This window comes from Elaeis guineensis, chromosome 3 (genome assembly GCF_000442705.2).
Source record: "Elaeis guineensis isolate ETL-2024a chromosome 3, EG11, whole genome shotgun sequence".
NCBI lineage: Eukaryota > Viridiplantae > Streptophyta > Magnoliopsida > Arecales > Arecaceae > Elaeis > Elaeis guineensis.
In genome coordinates this window covers 119,536,511-119,552,370 of record NC_025995.2, presented here as the reverse complement: position 1 = coordinate 119,552,370, position 15,860 = coordinate 119,536,511, and positions in this window count along the sequence as shown.

Here is a 15,860-nt window from a genome sequence, read left to right as displayed (position 1 = left end):
ATTTGAAATGCGTTCGAAGTAAGTAGTGTTTATTTTTACTGAATTTATCTGATAAATTATGAATTAAATAAATTTATGCATGATTGTGATTGAAATTATTTATTGAAATAATTGTTGGAATTATTTATGATGAAAGTTAAGTATAGAAAATTATTTATTGAATGATGTTATTTGCTGAGCAATTATTATGATGATATATGATCTCAAAGAATGTTATAATTGATTTGACTCGAATATCAATTAATTTTATTATTCTTGAAAATAATATATGAATTGGAAGACAATATGAAATTGACAACCTGACTGTGTTGAGGACCCCGCCAATGGGGGCATATACGTTGGCAATTGACTGTCCTGAGGATTTATGTCGCCAGTGAGACCAGCGACATGTCGCCAGATAGACCAGCGATAAAACCGCCAGTTAGACCAGCGGTTCCAAAGGACTTTGCTGCCAGATGATTCGCAGCCCACTGCAAGCAGATACGCGGTATTATGACCCTGTCACAGGGATAATGTGGTCATAGTCATGGTTGGTAAGAAGAATTTAAGAAATTGATCAATTTAAGAAGAAAAGCATAATTAGAAATTATGATGAATTGACTTTTATATATGATTGACAGTATGATTATGATTTCATGAAATTACATATTGATTTGTTATGCATAGTATTATTTGCCTGATTATTCGGTTAAAGGTATACACTGCTTACTGGGCTATTTAGCTCATGATAAATTTTATGTTTTTCTTACAGATCCAGAAAATTAGCATGATGTGGGATTTCGGTTGGGAGAGCGATTAGAGATGGAGTTAACTCATTGATTTAGGATTTTTCTCAGAATTGATTCAAGACTTTTAGTTTTGTTTTAGTGTTGACTTTGTCAGACAGTTACTTTCTTTTGAACACTAAGTTTTGATTTGTTATTTAAATTAAGGTTTGATTATTGATTAAAAAAAAAAAATTTATTTAACTGTTTGTGAAGATATCATGATGAGATGCCTTGCATGCTTATGGAAAAAGTATTCTATAAGTATGCGGCGGTTGCCATGACCCTCGATTCAAATCTCGGGTCGGGGGCGTAACAATTAATATGGTATCAGGTGACATCTCTCTTTTTTTTCTCTTTATATGCACCTTTTATTGTTCTTACTCCATTGAGGATAATGTTGGTTAAGTTGGAGGGAGTGAATAATAAAAAAAAAATTTAAATCTTCGAATAAATTAATATTTAGTATTTAAGCATCTGATTATACTTAAGAATCAAGTTAAACCAAGTATTTTTTTTTAAAAAAAATTGATGCACAGACCAGAGAGTTTGTGAGATATTAAGAGATCAAATATTAAAAAAACTTAATAAAGGGTTAAGTTTAAAACTAAAATAGTTTTTCTTGAGTATTTTTGAATTTTTCTATCAGTATCAAAGAAGAGTTTACTTCTTATAAGATTGTGTAGGATAACTATATATTTCTTTATATATATAAAAATAAAAAAAAAAATTTTAAGTACTTCATACTGAGTAATCGGACCTCTTTGCCTAAGCAAGTATTGAGTTTCACGTCAAAAAGTACGAAGGACAAAGAAGCTTTGTTGTAAAGCTAGTTTTAACTTATAGCCTGTTTAATTCGAGAAAGTAAGTCTGAGGGATATTTTATATCGAGTGTCTTAAAGTCATCTGGTTCGGGAGTCATTGGCTGAAAACTTACTATATAGATTAAATAGAAAGCTTAAGAGATTAAGATACTCAATAGCAGTACAATAAAAAAAAATCAATAAATGAAGGATGGAAGTAACAATATACTTATCCATATGAAGGTTAATGATTTGGAGATAAAGATTAGGATAATTTAGAAAAAGTTCAAAAATATTTAGTATTCTTAGCTTAACTTCCATATGGATTAGTATTAATATCTCAATGACATACCTCACTCACGCTCTACTAAACATCAGTGATCCTTTTTAAAAATTATCTGATAAAATTTGAAACTCTAAGTTAAACGGTATGTAACTCTAGATTCTTTCTTTACTTGAGGATGAACAAAGTTTAAGTTAGTGAGTATGATAAGTCATATATTTTTATATTTATTTTAGATATTTTTGATAATTAATAGTGCTAACATCTTCTAAAAAAATCTAATTTCATAAATAAATTAATTTTTTTATAAAAATAAATAATTTTAAAAAAATATAAAATTAGTGTATATTTATGAAAAATAGATGTCAAGCTAATTGAGCAATATAAGCATCAAAATAATTAAAAAATTAATGAGTAATTTAATTCATATTTTTTTTATTTTTTAGACACAAAATTCGAGCAAAATCAAGCAAAAATATCTCAAAAATATATTTTAAATAGCCTTCAGTGCACGATGGATCGGCTGCTCGGTCCATAAAATTAGGGGTGCAGTCCACAGAAACTCTTGCGGTGCACGACATGGCTCATGAAGGGCGGAAAGGTTTTTGCGCGATCGAATGGCTGAGATCATGCCAAACATGAGATCGAACGATCCAAAACGTGCTATCCCATATCAATTGGTGGTGGCCCATTTTCAGTGCATGATCCGACAATCCAAATTGATTTGAAGTGAAATCCAATGGCTGTGGTTGGTTGCCGATTGAAAACTAAACCAGAAGAGATCCTGTGCGCCATCCGACAGTCGAAATTGATTTGATGCTCGATTCGATGATCAGTATCAATCCTGACTGAGAAAAGGAGAAATAATACGCTGATCAATGGCCCAAATTTGATTCAATGATTGATCTAATGGCCAGCATTGATCTTGATCGAGATGAGGAGTTTAACAGTGATTTTTGATGCGATCTGGGCGGTCCAAACATGATCCAATGGTCAGAATCAAGGGACACGAGTTTGATACATTTTGAGGGCTTTTGGGACTCCATTTGCTACCAGAAAAAGGTAAAAAAATTATCTATAAATAAGAAGATCCGAGAATAAGAGGAGCAGAGAAAAATAGTGAAAAAATAAGAAAAAAATTAAAAAAAATAGAAAGATCTAGGAATCCAAGGAGGAGAAGAAGAGAAGTCAGTTCGCTCCATGGAATATGAAAGAAGAAGGAGAGCTCATCAACCATCTTCTCGACGAGGCTGCACCGATCAATTTCAGATCCTTGTTATAGTTTTATTTTAGTTTATTATTTTTTAAAATTTTTGTAATTAAATTTTAATTTTTAGTTAATATAAAATTTATTTTTATTGCACCTTTAAATTCTTATCTTTTATTTTTATTGTAAGTAGATGCTAAGATCTAGTTAGTAGATCTTAGTACCAATTTATTTTTATGTTCTTTAAATTTCTGTTATTTTTATTGCAAGTAGAAAAAATCTAAATAGTAGATCTTAGTATCCGATTTATTTTTTGAGCTTTTAATTTCTATTTTCTGACTTAAATTATTTTTTCAAAATTTTATTTTTTTTATAAAATCAAAGATTTCAAATCAAAGTACTGTCTTCTCTGTGGATTCGATCCGACTCGCTATTTTTTATATATTTTTAATTTTTATTGAAGTCAAAATTAATTTGATAATCACGATGTCTTAACGATAGCATTGTGAGCCTATCAGTCTCCATCGGTCACGTGACCTCCTTTTTTTCCTGCTCCCTTAGTATGTAGTATTAAGGCACCAAAGTTATAAGAGGGAGCCTCTTTATCCAAATGCTCCTCTAAAACAATGACTTTTGATTGCGGAGGAGAGATTGACGATGAAGATCTTATGGCAGAAGCTGGATGAGGAGGAGACCTCTTACATTTTTCTTTAGAACCGGATCCACCAACTGTAGATGAGTTGATAGTTGGACCTGAATTAACCACCTCCATAGGGGTTGTTTCAACTAACAGATTATCTTCCTCTGGAGCCAGAGGCATATAGCAAGAGCCTTCGACTATGATATGAGGATCTACAACTGACGATTGAGCCTTGGGAGGAGTCTTAGTAGCAACTTTTTTTTGGAATAAGCCAAGGATTACCTAAATTAGGAGCCGCAGAAGGCATCAAGGAGGATTTTGTATCACTATCTCGATCAGTTGCCCATACTGGTACACGAGCTGCCCTAATCCAAGGTGCATAAAGCAAGGAGTCTTGAGATTGGTCCTTACCTTTACACCTTGAACAAGTGGTCACAATAACTCCCACATGACCACAGCTCTAGCAAATATCAGATAGATCTTTATAGACAAACTGTTGCTCGACAACTTGATCATTAATAAGCAGCTTCGTACTCGAACAGACAGGGCTATTGAGATCTAGTTGTATACAAACTCTGGCAAACCCTAATCGAGATTGATTAACAATCCATTGATCCAAGAATTTCGGCTTTCCTGCCTTAGTTGCAATCTTGAGTATCATATCATTATCCATACCTCTAACGGTAAATTAGGAAGATGGAGCTACACATCACCTTCTTAATGGAATCCTTAGAAGGTTTGAAATCCGGCCTCCAGCATTCGAGAGCCAGTAGTTGTTTGGCCAATGACCATGGACCAGAATCAAGAATCTGTGACCGAATTTTCTCAAAAGGAAAGCAAAACAAAAGAAAACCTTCGGACCAGGGAGTTATCTAATGGTCACCTGCTAGTTGCCATCGATTCTTCATTTTCTTCTGGACAAACTCAAGAGGAAAGCCTTGCCCCAGAAGTTTGTCCGCCACGAAGTTCTTTGCAACTCTTCCTCCGAAAAGTTGACCAGCTCATTAAACAGTCTGCACAGCATATGTCATACTTACCTTTTTCAATGGAAAGGGAGGCTTAGCCATCCAAAATTATGTACAATGACAGGTTGAGAAGAAAGAATGCATAGAGACCCATTAGGTTTCGCATCTAACATGTAAGTGGAGGTATTGGCGGATCCATATAGAAAAATATGGGGTCAATTGATCTCACAAAAAATTGACTCTTTATATATGTACAAGTAGCAAAAACTATATTAATTAGTAAAAAAATTAAAATTGATCTCACAATATTAAGCATATATATATATACTATTAGAAAAAATTAAAATTAACCCATTAATTTTATAAATTGATTCCATATCTCATATAAAATTTTTAAGAAGTAAAGGATAAAAAGATCACATAAAAAAAATAATTATGATCTACGTATTTTTTTTTAATGACTCACATATCCTACCTCTTTCATTCTCTCTCTTTCTCACACCACTTTGACCTCTCTCCCTCTCTCTCTCTTTTTCACTTTCTTTGTCAATTACTTCTTTATTTATCTTTTAATATCTCAATCCAACTCCATCCATCTATCTTTTATACTTAAATCCTACATCAATTTATTTTTTATATCCTAAAAAGATCATATTTAAAAATAAAAAGAGTAATTATGATATATATTTTTTTTAATGACTCATATATCTCACACCTCTCTCCTTCTCTCATGCCACTTTGACTTCTCTTTTCTCTCTTTCATTTTTTCTCTTTCTTTATTTATTATTTTTTTATTTATCTTTTAATAGCCCACCCGAACCCCATGGTCCCCATTCATCCACCATTTATATTTAAACCCCACATCAATTTATTTTTTATACCCTAATCAATCCAAATATAATAGAAAACTATATATTCTTTTACTCTATCTTCTCAACCTGAATTAGTATGCCACTTTTAGTTTCTTTTTTTTATAGCATTCTTTTAGTTTTTTTTTTTGTCTTCTCATTTTTTTCACTTATATCAAATATATATGTTAGAATAATTTTTCGTTGGCCATTATAATTTTAATATTTAATATTTTACTATGGTACTCTTTTATAATAAATATTTAAGCTATTACACATTATCAATTTTTATATATTTTATTATTTTTTAAAAAATAATATTTTATTATTACTTTTTCTTTCTTTTTTCTTCTCCTATAGTTATTCTACCTTTTTATTATATTGACCCACAAAATAAAATTTCTAGATCTACCATTGAATGGAGACACAAAATAGCAGTAGCAACCAACCTTCAAGCAATGATAATTATTGAGAACTCTTTGCATCAAAAATGAGAATGAGAACTGTGAAGATGATTGAAAGCAGCAGCATGATGGAAAGGTATGGCAGTTTAGTCAAACTTAGTTGATAGAGATCTGAAACCAAACAGAGAAAGCTAGGCAGGAAAAAAGATCAGCATAATAACAAAACTTGGAAGGTTCTCTGATTAGTCATCTGTCAGAATTGCGTTCAAACTCCCCATCTGTCCAAACTGTACACGAAGCTAGAAGACGCTTGTTGTGGCAAATGATAGACCAGTCATTGAACAAATTCAAAGCCATCTCCCAGCGTATGTCATATTTGATCATTGACAATTCGAACTATTGATGGCAATCAATTGTTGAATTTTGTTTCATGCAATATTCTCCCCAAGGATTGATTTGAAAAATTTTATAGCATGGAAGAACTCAGACAACGGACGTAGCTAGTACGAGGACAATGGTCGATATACTACTGGGGCAAGTTGGTACAAAGTCTGCGCTATCAAACCGATGGACGTGGTGGGTCCAAGACCAACCACCGTGAATACAACAGCAGGAGGCCTTTTTGGCTCACCTTTAAAGCGCTCGGAATGATGGACATGCTAAAATCCAGAGAGAAAAATTTGGAGAAGGAAGCGTGCACAAGTAATGAAAATGAGAAGAACCTGGTTCCAGCAATAATTGTTTTTCCTTTTCTTTTTTTAAAGGGGAAAAAAAATAGAGAGAGGAAAATCCAGGGAAACGTATCAAGTAATTACACGTCACAATCGGGGCTGCCTTATTTTTCTTTATAAAATCAACTGAGTGACTGAAAATGTTAAGATTGAATAGTTATTTTTCTCTTGTTCTTTTAGAGGGGATGTGACAATACGATGGTGATTGTTCCTGATTGGGGTTGGGTTTTCAAACTATCATTTGTTTCGTCTCTCCAATAGATTCATGTCTTCTGTTGGGGTGGGTCACCTGTAGAGAGCTACGTCAAAACAGTGGGAAAACCAGAAAAAAAAAAAAGGTTCAGGAGGAAATGTAGCCCCGTGTTCTCCTTCAGTGGTTAGACCTCCTATCGTTTTGAGTGGAATCGGTTAAACCAAGCATGGTGAGATCGGACTTTTGGTCATTAAACAACGATTTGATAGAACGGGGTTTCTCATCTGGACCCGACTCTTTCCAATCCGTTGAAATCAAGGATGTTTGACGAACAGTGCAGGCTACTCAAAACATTGTGCGAAGGGGGTGTCATGAGTTCATCCATGATGAAGTCTCACCGGCCATGATGTGATGTGGTCGTTGGAGATACATAAATTGGAATGAATCCAGAGGAGGAAGATGCAAGTTTGACCTATTTTTCTTCTTGTGCTGCATGGATGTTTGTAAGTTTCGAGCTCATGGTGAGTTTGACGAGGCAGGTCTTGGCAGCTCTAGTTTTTTGTCTCTCAGTTTGTTATCGTGGAAGTATTATGCTGCAAATCAACTGAAGCTGATGCATCAAGAAGCTAGTGTGAAGAAGGATTTGATTGTCCGGATTATACGTCGAGGATCGATGTACAAATTGAAGAACCTTTCATTCTTATTAATATGTCCAAAAAGACTGCACTCCATTCAATATATTAGACATATTTGAGGCACCACTGACCTTAATTCAAGCATTAAACCTAGCTAGTACATAATCACTTGAAATAAGACTCAACAATAAGGAAACATATAGAAATACTCCACTACAAATATAAAAATCTGGTGAAAGTTCGGACTTTTCTATATTGTCTTCAATGAAAAATTATACTTCATATATTATCTTCATTGAAAAATGATAGAAACATCTGAACTTCTCTATAATTTTTTCTGGAATATATTATCGAATTTTAGCCAAATTTTTATATTTATAGTGAAATAATTTTAGTATAAGTTCGATTTCAAGTATGATTCTGTATGAGTTAAAAACTCGAATTATGGTTGGGGGTCATGTCATTTGGGTGTCCAATATTTTGTATGGGATTAACTTTTTTGATATTTTAATAAAATTACTTGGTCAGAACTTCCTTCCCCAAATATGAAAGGTCGTCATCTGGTGGAGGTCGTTATCTGCGACGTACGATATCCGGTTGCCATCCATGCGGGGGAGTTGAGCAGCTCCATACTGCATCTCCCCAGAGTCCATACGGTAGATGAATAGTTTTAACTCGGAGCCATTTCAAACCATTGATTTCCCGTTGTCCGCCGTGCCGGCTGGATTTGGCCGCCGTTCAAACCGGATTCTGGATAGCGTGCTTAGTGAGACATTGCTAATGATGTGTCTCCATTCACCCTGCAGCATTAATTTACTCATATATTCAATGATTAGATTTGTTTTCTTCGCAACAAACATTGCAAACGTGTCGTACTCAATGGAAATTTATGGAAAGCAATTAGGTTCTTAGCAGCACCTACGGCTGAACTTATCCAGACATCGCCTATGATGTTTTAGGCTACTTTATTATGCTACATGAAGAAAGCCTAAAACCACATGCATGTGGATGCATGTATTGAATCAGTCGGTACTCCTGTTGCACCTGTAAGACAAATTTACTATTCAGAACGTTTTTGGTGAGCCATGCAAGTCTTTCTTTATATGTTTAGGTCTAAATGGTCATTTTATCTTAATTTTTTTGTCATGTATTAATATTATTCAAACTGGTTGTCTCCTCTCACCAACCTACCTCGAGATAATATTCTAAGCCAAGTTCAAAGACCGGTTCTCTTATTCTGTCTTTTAATTTCCGAATGTTATGGAGAGCTAAGAGGCGTTTAATCTTGTAATTGGTCAGTTCTTTACTTTGGAAGTTTCCGCCTGATTTAAAAAGTACACTGACCCAACTACTTATTTTGACTGGTGAGCCGCCGCTCCTTTGTTTCAACTTCAACTCATTATAAAATTGAAATGTTGCAGATTTTCGTTACTTTTAGAAGGGCATCCTCGTAACAGAACCTCACCTAGCTTGTAACATCAAAGTAAGTGGGTAAGTAGGTAACAGCCATCAAGATTTGACGTTGTCATTTCCATCCCTTGTCTCGCGTTCCCACTATGTCCACTGTACCGCTTGCAAGTCGGTGATAAACCCTGAACATAGGAGAGTTCGGTGCTACCAACAAGTGACCAAATTAACGCTCGGTTGCAGCACCCAAGGGCTCGTCTGGCTTGCGACCGAGATTGGATTAAAATAAGAACAGAATGAGATTCAGAATTGTGGTATCCTCCAGGACTCGTATGATTGACGAAAAGTGAAGGAGGAAAGAGATATCTTCTGGAAAGTATAGAAAAATTTAGAGTTTTAAAAAGAGAAAAAGTAGAACAACTCCTCTTATAAAAAGTTATTTCTTACATTTTATGAAAAATAAAAATTTATACATAGAGGAAGTGAATTTTGACACTTCTCATGAAATAAAAGTGGTACTATTTTTTTCTTTTCAAAATATCCCTTTAGATCCATGATTAAGATTTTACAAAATATCGATAGATGGTTAAGATAAAATATAAAATAATGATATAATATTATATTATATTATTGGTGCAAATTTCGCTAACGCCGGAGAAGCTGGAGTCGAGGGGATCGCGGCCGCCGTCGGGACCTGCAAGGAAAGTCTAAACCGGAGTTGAGGGTGCTCCGGCAAGATCCTCCGACGCTCAAGTCAGTACTCTGCTTTAACAGAAATGGAACACTCGAATAGGATTTTAGCAGAGTTTCGAGATAGAGTTTAGAGCTTAGAGAAGAACGTACCTGGGAGGGTCTCTTTTATAGACGGGAGAGCGTAACCGCTTAACAGCGACGTCCGTAACTGCCTGGTAGTGGGCCGTTCAGGACCACGTGGAGTTTGTTACGGAGAGTGGAGTGGTGTCCATTGTCGCGACTTGCCAAAGAGTGGTGAGGCCACGTGGAATCTGTTACAGAGAGTGGAGTGGTATCCGTTGTCACGATTTGTCAGAGGTTTGGTGGGGCCACGGAGAATCTGTTACAGAGAGTGGGGTAGTATCCGTTGTCGCGACTTGCCAGAGAGTTCGGATCGGACGGCTGAAGCTCGGTTGGGACATCTGGTGGAGCGGAATGGCTCTCTGTCTCAGTAATCTGAGAGAAGCTCAGATGTTTTTGAGATCGCTGATGGGCTGTTGTTAAGTGCCTTAGGCGTTGATGCTGTAGACCGAAGTCATCTGCTGTAGAAGCTCGGACGAAAATTTCTGTTGGAGAAGTCCGGCAAGAATTCAATTGCTAGAGAAGTCCGTCTGAAATTTATCTGATGTAGAAGCTCGTCTGAAGACTGTCACTGGAGAGGTCCGATTTCACGAGAAATCCAGCAGAAGGTCGACCGATAGTGTATTTCGGAAGGCATTGTGGAAGTTCGTCCGTTGGAGGAGTCTTGAGGACACTGTGGAAGGTTGACCGCTGGAGGAGTCTGGAATTCAATTCTATTGTAGAAGTTCGGACGGAGTCCGATTTTTGTAGGAGTCCGGAAGGAGGCCGCTTACTGTAGAAGCTCGGACGAAGACCGGTTGCCGTGGAAGCTTGGATGGAGATTTTTTATTATAGAAGCTCGGATGAAGTCCGCTTGCAATAGAAGTTCGGAGTAGAGATCCGGCTGGTGGAGCCCATCCGTTGTAGAAGTTCGTCTGAGATCCATCCGCTGTAGAAGTTCGGACGGAGTCCGGCTCTTGTGGGAGCTCGGATGAAATTCGGAAGGCGGTCGACCACCGTAGAAACTTGGATGGAGTCTGGTTACTGTAGAAGTCCTGCTGCTAGAGAAGCTCGGTCATTGACGAAGTCTGGAAGAAATTTGGAGTAAAGTCGATCATGACTGGAAGAAGTCTGGAAGAGATTCGGAGAGTAGTCGATCACTGTAGAAAATTGATCGATCGTGAAGCCAAGAGAGCATTTGGAGCAGTCCGGTAGATGAACGGAGGAGCTCATTATTGGAGAAGTCCGGATGGCACGATAGGAGTTCGTCCGTTGGAGGAATCTGGAGGACACTGTGGAAGGTCGACTGCTGGAAGAGTTCGGATGGTATTATGGAAGCTCGGACAGCCAGGGGAGTTCAGAAAGACGCTGCACAAGGTCGGAAGCCGGAGGAGCCTTGGGAGGGTTGGCCTCTTACGAACTTCGACTGAGATTATTTTATACCCAACACTAGTCCCCCTACTTCTGAGTTTGGATTTCGAATGAAGAAAGTACAGAAAAATTTTCACCACCGAAGTTGCCTTCCTCGATTTCCGTACTCGGTTGTATCCAGATATTTTGGCGTTTGGAACGCTGGTGCTGGAGTCTTTTCAAATTGAGGCGACCTGAAAAGATTTTTTCGAAACTTCCGCTGGAGCGTTGCTCTAGGTATGGCGCAATAATGATTCTGTCAGTTGTCAGCCACCTTCAGCTGCCTGCTATGATGAGTGGGACAGTATTGGGTTCTCCCTTAGGACTGAGGGTTTTTGACAAGAGTTTTCTTTCTCGTTGAGACGGGGTCCCCTAAGTCTTAGATGTAGTTCATTTCTTCCTTATCTCTGGTGTAGCTCGTCGCTTTCCCTTTTTCTCTCCCCCTTTCTTTATGTTTGGGGCGAGGGTTTTCCCCTGCTCCTAATGGGATTGTAGGGGTGTAGAGGAGCCGCTGAGGGGCTCTTCCCCTCATCCGGTCTTAAACGATTAGATCTTCGTTTGTGTCAGGACGAGATTCTCCTTCTGTTTCCGACACAATCAATTTCAGCTCATGTTAGGACGAGATTTTTCTCCTGTTCCTAACAGAGCTGCAGGGGCACATAAGGGCCGTTGCAAGGGCCTCTCCTCCCATCCGGTCTCTGAATAATCAGACTTTCGACCTTGCTCATGTTAGGACGAGGTTCTCCTCCTGTTCCTAATACGGCTGTGGGGGTGCATAAGGGCCGTTGCAAGGGCCTCTCCCCCCATCCGGTCTCTAAATAACCGGGCCTTCGATCTTGCTCATGTTAGGATGAGGTTCTCCTCCTATTCCTAACATGACTGTGGGGGCGCATAAGGGCCGTTGTAAGGACCTCTCTCCCCATCCGATCTCTAAATAACTGGACCTTCGACCTTGCTCATGTTAGGATGAGGTTCTCCTCCTGTTCCTAACATGGCTGTGGGGGCGCATAAGGGCCGTTGCAAGGGCCTCTCCCCCCATCCGGTCTCTAAATGACCGAACCTTCGACCTTGCTCATGTTAGGATGAGGTTCTCCTCCTGTTCCTAACATGGCTGCGAGGGCACATAAGGGCCGTTGCAAGGGCCTCTCCTCCCATCCGATCTCTAAATAATCGGACCTTCGTTTGTGTCAGGACAAGGTTCTCCTCTTATTTCTGACATGCTTAATTTTGATTGTATTCGTAGATTTTTCGAATTTCATGGTCGCAGAAGGTCTGCTCCTCCGAGCTCTTTTAGATAGTATGTTCCGGACCGGACTACCTCCTTGACTTCATACGGGCCTTCCCAGTTCAGGGCGAGTTTTCCTTGGTTCTGAGGTTGTGAAATAGCGGCTCGCCGAAGTACTAAGTCTCCCACTCTGAAGGCTTTGCTCTTGACCCGAGAGTTGTAGTAGCGTGCTGCTTTCTGCTTATAGGCTGCCATCCGAACTTGAGCTGTCTCCCGCTTTTCTTCCAACAAGTCGAGGTTGGCCTTGAGATCCTGTGAATTGCGCTGCTCGTCGAATGCCACGACTCGTGTCGACGGAAGCTTGAGTTCGATCAGGATGACGATTTCTGTTCCGAAGGCTAAGACAAAGAGAGTCTCTTCGAAGGGCAGTCTTTGGGTAGTTCGGTATGCCCACAACATATGATAAAGCTCATCTGCCCAAGTTTCCTTTATTTTTTCAAGTCTCGCCTTGATTCCTTGCAACAGAGTCCTGTTAGTATCCTCGACTTTACCATTTGCCTGCAGATGGGCTACTGACGTGAAGTTATGGGAGATGTTTAAGTCTTCATAAAATTCAGCAAACCTTGCTCCAGCAAATTGTCGTCCATTATCAGTAATGAGAGTTCTGGGTAAGCCGAACCTACAGACGATTGACTTCCAAACGAAGTTCTGCACTTTAGCTTCTGTGATTTTTGTCAAAGGTTCAGCTTCGACCCACTTGGTGAAGTAGTCAATTGCCACCAGGAGGAACTTCCGCTGCCCGGATGCCATGAAAAAAGGTCCGAGGATATCCATCCCCCATTGTGCAAACAGCCATGGGGCACTCAAGGGTGTAAGTTTGGAGGTGGGTTGTCTTTGGATATTTGCATATCTCTGACACCGATCACACTTTCTGACATATTCAATAGAGTCGTGGTACATTGTAGGCCAGTAATAACCTTGTCGGAGCAGTTTATGGGATAAAGATCTAGCCCCCAGGTGACTTCCACAGACTCCTTCATGTACCTCCCACAAGGCAAAATCGGCTTCAGAAGGTCGGAGACATTTCAGAAGGGGCAAAGAGTATGACCTCTTGTACAGCTTGCCTTCGTAAAGGATATATCGAGAGGCCTGGTTCCTAAGCTTCCGAGCTTCTTTTGCATCATGAGGAAGAACTCCGTCTTTGAGATATGTAACCAGCGGGTCAATCCAGCTGGGTTCATGGCTGATCTCCATTACAAGCTGCGGTTCTTCCGTACTTGGGCACTTCAGAACTTCAAAGAAGACTTCCTTGGGCAGTTCAGTCGGAGCCAGTGTAACCAACTTGGAGAGAAGGTCGGCCCTAGTATTTTTTGCTTTTAGAATCTGCTTGATGTCAAAGCTGCCGAAGGCAGGGATGATCTCTTTTATCTTTTCGAGATACTTGGCCATACTGTCCTCCCGAGCTTCATAGTTTTCGTTGACTTGTCCCACCACCAATTGGGAGTCACTGTAGACTTGGAGCCGAACTACTTTTAACTCTTTGGCGATCCTTAGTCCTGCAATCAGAGCTTCATATTCTGCTCCATTATTTATCGTAGAGAATTCGAAGCGCAGTGCGTACTCTGCGATAATTCATTTTAGATTGATCAAGATCAGGCCTGCGTTCGCACCTGACATGTTGGAGGAACCATCAATGTAGAGGGATCAAAAACCATCAGGGAGATCTGTTCTTTCTTCAGGGGAGTTCGGCTGGAGCCCTGGGTTGTCAGTTTCACCTTGCTCAAGTTCGGCTTCTTCTGGGATAGTGCATTCCACTATGAAGTCTGCTAATATCTGAGCTTTTATCGCCGGCTAAGGTCGATAGTTGATGCCGAATTTCGTGAGCTCGACTGCCCATTTCGCTATTCTTCCGGAAGCATCCGCTCGATACAAAACTATCTTAATCGGTTGGTCAGTGAGCAGTGTTATGGTGTGCCCTTGAAAGTAAGATCGGAGCCTTCGAGCTGCAATCAACAAGGCGTAAGTTAGTTTCTCTAACTTAGTATACCTGATTTCGGTGTCTCTCAACACTCGACTTATGTAGTAGATCGACCGTTGAATTTTTGCTTCTTCCTTAACCAGAACTGCTGCGAGAGCCACAAGAGAGACCGCCAGGTACAGAAATAACTCCTCTCCGGGTTCGGGCTTTGTCAATAGCGAAGGTGAGCTGAGGTAGTTTTTCAGTTCTTCGAATGCTTATTGACATTCAGTGGTCCAACAGAAGTTCTTCGGCTACTTGAGAGTCTGAAAGAAAGGTAGGCACCGTTCGGCCAATCTTGAGACGAAGCGATTCAGAGCTACTACTCTCCCAGTAAGGCGCTGAACTTTCTTTATTGTCTTCGGGGCGATCATTTTCTGGATGGCACAAATCTTTTTCGGATTTGCTTCGATTCCGCGCTCTGATACTATAAAGCTCAAGAATTTCTCTGAGGTTACTCCAAAAGCACACTTGACTGGGTTCAGCTTCATCTTGTATTTTTAGAGGACGTTGAAGGTCTCCTCAAGGTCGGCGATGTGGTTCATTGAGGATTTACTTTTTACAAGCATGTCGTCCACATAGACCTCCATGTTGCGGTCGATCTGCTCTGTGAAGATCTTGTTCACCAGCCGTTGATAGGTCGCCCCTGTATTTTTGAGGTCAAAAGGTATGATCCTGTAACAATAAAGACCACGGTTAGTAATAAAAGCAGTTTTTTCTTCGTCCTCTGGTGCCATCCTGATTTGATTGTAGCCGAAAAATACATCCATGAAAGTGAGAAGCTCGTGGCCCGAGGTTTCATCCACTAATTGGTCAATTCTAGACAGAGGGTAACTGTCCTTCGGACATGCTTTGTTTAGCTTTTTGAAGTCTACACACATCCTCCACTTGCCATTCGCCTTCTTGACGAGAACCACATTGGAGACCCAGTTCGGATAGTTGACTTCTCTGATGAACCCAGCTTTCAGGAGTTTATCAACTTCCTCAGCTATTGCTTTCTGTCTTTCCGGTGCATGACCTCGGATTTTTTTCTTCATCGACCGATATTTGGGATCAATAGCTAGACGGTGTTCCATGACTTCTGCATCAATCCCAACATGTCCGTCAGAACCCAAGTGAAAATATCCACATTCTTTTGTAAAAAATTGATGAGCTGTGTCCGTACCTCTTCTTCCAGGTTGGAGTCGATCTTCACCACATCCTTCTTATTCCCATCGTTCAAAAGAATTGAGACAAGATCTTCAATCGGATCACCCCATTCTTCAGCAAGGTCGTCATGGGTGTCTAGTCCATCAACCAGACAGGGGTCAGACTGACCATTTCTTTGTAGGGCTATGTTATAGCAGTGTCTTGCCAGGACTTGATCTCCTCTGACCTCTCTGACTCCTTGGCTAGTAGGAAATTTTAATTTTAAATGATAAATCGATACCACAGCTCGGAGGGTGTTGAGGCCAGATCAGTCGAGTATTGCGTTGTAGGCAGACGATGCCCTTACCACCAGAAAATTCACTTGCGCCCGAGATTATTTCAGGTACC